Genomic DNA, 6000 nt, shown 5'->3' with positions numbered 1-6000 from the left:
TCCCAGCCTTCTGAGACACCCCTGAGGGCTCTTCAAGGCAGACCCAAAGCTGGCTAGCTCCCAGGGTGCTTGGAAGGTAGGGCAGGGAGAGGAAGCTGTTCATTAAAATTCACATCAAGAGAAATAACTAATCAGAAACCATTTGTTGCTTAATTGGTTTTAAACTTCAGGAAGATTCCTCATTAGCCTAGGGGTGACCTCTGCAGAGCAGCCCAATTGGGAAAGGAAGAATGGAGGGAGGGATGCAGAAGCCCCTTCTCTTGCCAGCCTGCCCCCGACTCTCCAGCTGGGCCATCAGAGATGCTCCTATGCTTCCTGCTGTGGGTTCCCAGAGCCAGGCTCTAGCTTTGCACTCCTCTTCTTCCTTCAAGCTCCCTCTTCCAGGAAGCCTGCTGCTACAGTCTGAATGTTTGTCCTTCAAAATTCATAAGATGAAACTGAATCCCCATTGCGATAGTATTAGGGTGAGGCTTTGGGAGGTGATTAGGTCATGAGGGCAGAGGCTTAGTGATTGGGAATGGTGTCCTTATAGAAGAGGCCCTAGGGAGCTTTCCTGCCTCTCCTACCAGGTGAGGACACAGCTAGACGTTGGCAGTCTGCAAACTGGAAAAGAGCTCTCGCCAGAACTTGACCATGGTGGCACCCTGATCTTGCACTTGCCAGCCCCCAGAACTGTGAGGTATGAACTTCTGTTGTTTATAAGCTGCCTAGTCTGTAGTAGTTTGTTGTAGCAGTGGAAACAAACTAACACACCTGCCCTGATCACCTGGGGCATGGTTCCCAGCCGCGAGCTCCTTCTGCACATAGTCTGCATCTTCCTTCCCTCCTTCCTTCCTTCCTTCTTTCCTTCCTTCCTTCCCTCCCTCCCTTCTCTCTCTCTCTCTTCTTTCTCTACTTCCTTCCTTTTTCTTTCTTTCTCTTTCTTTCTTTCTTTCTTTCTTTCTTTCTTTCTTTCTTTCTTTCTTTCTTTCTTCCTTCCTTCCTTCCTTCCTTTCTTTCTTTTCTTTCTTTCTCGGAGTCTTGCTCTTGTTGCCCAGGCTGGAGTGCAGTGGTGCAATCTCGGCTCACTGCAATTTCCACCTCCCAGGTTCAAGGAATTCTCCTGCCTCAGGCTCCTGAGTAGCTGGGATTACAGGCATATGCCACCATGCGCGGCTAATTTTTATATTTTTAGTAGAGACAGGGTTTCACCATATTGGCCAGGCTGGTCTCAAACTCCTGACTTCAAGTGATCTGCCCACCTTGGCCTCCCAAAGTACTGGGATTACAGGCTTGAGCCACTGTGCCTGGCCCACACTGGGCACCTTTTGATGTATTGATTGTGCTTCCCAGCCTGAGAGCTGAAGCTTTCTTCCCATTCCTCTCATTAACTCCTATTTCTCCCTCTTCGTCTGCCTCCCTGCTCTTCCCACTCTTCTCTCTTCTCTCCTTCCTCCTCTTTCCCCTTCTCTTCCTCCCACTCACCACCACTTCTCCTTCCTCCCAAGTCAACTCCCCTGGTGGCTAAAGGAAACACCAGATCAGTGGCTGCCTCCAAGGCATACTAGAGCCTCCCATCATTTTCATCAGCATTTCAGTTGATAATTCTCAAATCCAGTCCCCATTCCAACTTCCAACCAGACTGCTGCCTTCTGCCCAGGAGTCTGGGGAGGGGGCACTGGAAACCCATTGTATTCAGAGAGAGGGAAGAACTTAGCTTGGAGAAATGAAGACTGAGGAGGTTACAATGACTCTTCATATTTTGTCCTGTGCAGGCCAGAAGGACAGAGCCAGGACTGGTGCTGGACTGAATTTGAAAAAGAGCAGTGAACAACCACTTGTTTTGTTTGCCCAGGCTTCTAGAAACAGCATTCCTTTCTTTGGGGAACCTACCCTCCCACACTCCATATGGTTTCAACGTGGCTACCACTCAGTGTATACGAGCTCCTAGCCTCAGGTCGTGGGACAACACCTGGCCAGTCATAAGCACCCATGGCCCTGTCCATGGTAATTGGCTCAGAGATGGGCATGTGACCCACGCCTGGTCTCTCTCAATCCTCCCTGAGAATGTATGTGTGATCACTGGGAGAAAGATTCTCTATCTTCTGGTTCTCCAAGCTGGGATGAGATATGCTGGGAATTGTTGGTGACGTTGTGCCAATCACACGGAGAAACAGAGCCAAGAGTTGCAGGGAGAGAGAAGAAAAGTCCTGACAACATTGTTTAGGTCTCCAGAGTCCTTGAGGTCACTTCTGCTGCTACCCTTCCCAATTTCTTGGCCCAATACATTCCCTATTTTGGTGAGCCAGTGAGTTGAATTTCTGTCACTTCAACTCAGAGTTCCCAACTGACGTAAGAAGTTTCTCACAGTGGGAGCTGTCCAAATGGGGCTGGGTCGCCTTGGGAGGTGGCAGCTCCCAACTGCCACTGGGTGGAGCTGGACAACCTCCAGCCAGGGACACTGGAGAGAAAATTTCTGGGTCCAATTATGCCAGATAACAGCTAATATTTATTGAGTGCCTGGCATTTTATAGCCATTACCTCAATCCTCAAAACACCCCTGTGGGGAGGCATTCACCCCATTTTATAGATGAGGAAACAGAATCTCAGGGAGGTTCATTAAATTGTCAAGGTGGCACATATCCAGGGTGAAGTGCAAGTCTTTTTGACTCCAGAACTCCTGCTCCTTAAGTCCAGAGATTCAGAGGCTCTTCGCCCACACCCTTCCTCAAAGCCTAGATGCCTCTGGAGGGGCAAATGCAGTCCTGGTTTCTGCTGTCAGCTCAGCACCTCCTAAATAGGGCAGTCGATAGAGGCATGGTGCTGTGTCCAGGTGAGCAGAGAAGCACATGGCCCCAGATGGCTCTGGGAACAGGCTGTCTACAGAAGCACAAGAGTGGAAGAAACCCAGAGGAGGGGAGGGGAGCCTCTCGGGAGAGGGCAGGTGAGCAGGAGGCGTGTCTTCCTCCAGAGACCTGGATGAGGGGTTCTGTACCGTTTATGTGTCATGGACACCTTTGGGAATCTGATGGAACCTGTGAGCCTTCTAGAAACAAGGACACGTGCAAATATGCAATGTATTGCATACAAGTTTGGGGGCTCCAGAGACCTCCTGGAGCCACGCATGGAACCCCAGTAGCCCAGTTAAGAACTCCTCATCAAGAAGCATGAAAAGTGCCCAGGGGCTGCCCCAGGCCAATCAGGAGTAGCAATGAAATCTCAGAGAAGCCAGACCTACCTTAGCTGATGATTTTAACTAGCACATCCAGTGGGGAAGGAGATGGAGTTTCTTTGCCCTCTTTCTCTTAGGACTTTGCCCCTCAGCAACATGCTGACTCACAGCTCTCCTGCTTCCATTTCCTGCAGGGTTTCTGACCGATACATAGGCTCCTGTCTATGTTAGCCCAACTACTAGGACTAGGATGATGGAGAGGAGGAGGATCATGGTTGTTTCTCTCTCTCTCCACTTCTGACTCTGCCTCCACACTTCTCTGGAAGAGATTGAGTTTCAGGAGCCATCCAATGAAGAGGGATGAAAGAAATGACTCAGGATGGGCTGATGAGGCAAGAGGGGTGAGTTGTCTGTGAAGTTGTCCCATCGGCAGATGGGAGGAGGGAGGTGGAAAGGAGACCAGAAAGATGAGGGGTCTCCTAGAGAAGCTTTGGCCTCCAAATAAGACTGAGATTCATGGTTGAAGAGCAAAACTCAACAGGGCTGGGAAGGGCCTGCTGAGGGGGGCCTGCAGGTCAGGCCTCTGCCTTTGAGTCCATACCATCCCACCACATCCCCCCGAAGAGCTTTTCCTTCCCAGGGCCTCCCTCTGGAGCCTGACCCCTTCCTGAGGCTCCCTCTATCTAAGCAGCCTGTCCTGCATATTTGTCCCCTTGGCCTCTGAGGTGTGACTCTTATCTACAGTGCCTGGGACTCTGGAGCCAGGCACTCACAGGCAAGTAGGAGACAGATCAGCCAGGAATGCGGGGGTTGGGGAAGCAGGGTGAGGGAATGCCCCTGGAAAGGCTCCCGTGTGGAATGTCTGCTCTCCACCTCAAGCTCCTCCCACCTGACCCTTCACCCCAGGTCTGGGCTAGGCATTCCTTTTTTGGGCTCCCAAAGCTGGGTGTACTTTCCTTATTGAAATTGCCAGATTAATCGCCCGTCTCCTTTCGTGTCAAGTTAATATCTGGTCCACCATTCTACCACCAGTATCTAGCAACTTGCTTGGCATATAATAGGTACATTGCATCCAGTAGATGCCCAACCAATATTTATTTATAAGGGAAACTGATCACATACACCCTGCACCTGGGGAAAAGGCCCCCAGCTGCATTGCAGAAGTAGCATGAGGCACAAGACCCCTGCAGCACTGGGAGGCAAGAGGCCTGCAGTTTGCTTAAATTCTACCAGCTGTGGCTTTGGACACTCCCTTCTCCTTCCAGGCCTGTTTTCTTATCTGAAACTTGGACTTGGTTGGACTTGATACTCTGTGGTTCTAGTCCCAATATAAGCCTTTTTATTTTAATTTTATTTTTAAAATTTTATTTATTTATTTATTTTTGAGACAGAGTCTTGCTCTGTCTCCCAGGCTAGAGTGCAGTGGCACAATCCTGGCTCGCTGCAATGTCTGCCTCCGAGGTTCAAGCAATTCCCCAGCCTCAGCCTCCCAAGTAGCTGGGATTACAGGTTTATGCCACCACACCCAACTAATTTTTGTATTTTTAGTAGAGACAGGGTTTCACCATGTTGGCCAGGCTGGTCTCGAACTCCTGACCTCAGGTGATCCGCCCACCTCTGCCTCCCAAAATGCCGGGATTGCAGGCGTGAGCCACCACGCCCGGCCTCAATGTAAGACTTTTTAAAGTATCATGATTAATACATAAAAATTTTGACTCATAGTCAACAAACCTCGGCAACTTAGCCTTTCTTTTACTCATGGCCAGGCACCATGGGTATTTTTATCTATATGTCCCTCGTCTAAAAAGAGTCTGTCTCCTTATCTAGCCATGTGCCCACAAAATCAATTAATTACTTCGCTTACTTAGTTGTTCATTCAACAAATATTTATGGAATGCCTGTTATGAGTCAGAGATAAACTGCGTTTCCTTCACCATCGTTGTGGGAATCTTCAAGAGAGTGGAGGTACCAGGGATGGCGCTTCACTTAGAGAATCTTCACGTAGGCATGGGGGTGGGCCAGGGGAGGCCCCTCCCTCTTCACCTGCCCCATCTCACCCCTCCTGCTGTTTGGCAAAGGCCTTGCTCCTGGGAGAGAGACAGCCCTGTGTGCTAAGCAGAGAGATCCGGCTGGCTAACAGGCTTCCCATGGGGCAGGTGGTGATATCTGATTCAGGGATCTGGAAAGAGCCGAAAGGGCTAGTGCTCAGCCCCTTCCGCACCCTCCAGTGGAGACCTGTTCACACCCCTCAGCGACCCCCTTGCACACATCCACCAAATATAGGTGGGAGGTATCATGGGCCCCTCTCAGTGACACTCAGGATGGGCCACTAGCCCCGGCCAGGATGAGCGAGCTGACTGTGCCACCTGGGTGGATGCTGTCTAGGACTCATCGAGGACTCCGGCTAGAGCTGTAAGGCCTTCCCTCTAGATGCTGGGTTCTGGTCTGATTTGCGCCTTTCCCTGCTGGCTGGCAGTGTCCTTGCCCCTCTTCCCACCAGAGGGTGGAAAAAACACAGTTTTGTGCAGCGTGGTGACCGTGACAGGCACATAACCGGAATCACAGCCGTAGCCACCGCAGTCCATTCCTTCTGAGAACCCCTTGCTTATTTCAGCCTTCCTAAACCCTTGTGAAAGAAAATAGATCTCGAGACCCCAAACTCTCTATGCCAAAGGGGAAGTTAAGCTGGGGAACTGAGTCACACAAGAACTGCTTTCCTTTTGTTCCCAAACAGGCAGCAGTGATTTCACAACCCTGTCAGAGCCTCATTTCCTCTGCTCCCTCCTTTCACATGTTTACTTTCTCTTATGTCAAATGCAGATTTACTCAGCACAGGATAAAGCATCATT

This window comes from Gorilla gorilla, chromosome 16, assembly GCF_029281585.2.
Source record: "Gorilla gorilla gorilla isolate KB3781 chromosome 16, NHGRI_mGorGor1-v2.1_pri, whole genome shotgun sequence".
Classification (NCBI taxonomy): domain Eukaryota; kingdom Metazoa; phylum Chordata; class Mammalia; order Primates; family Hominidae; genus Gorilla; species Gorilla gorilla.
Note: the sequence above shows the minus strand (reverse complement) of the source record.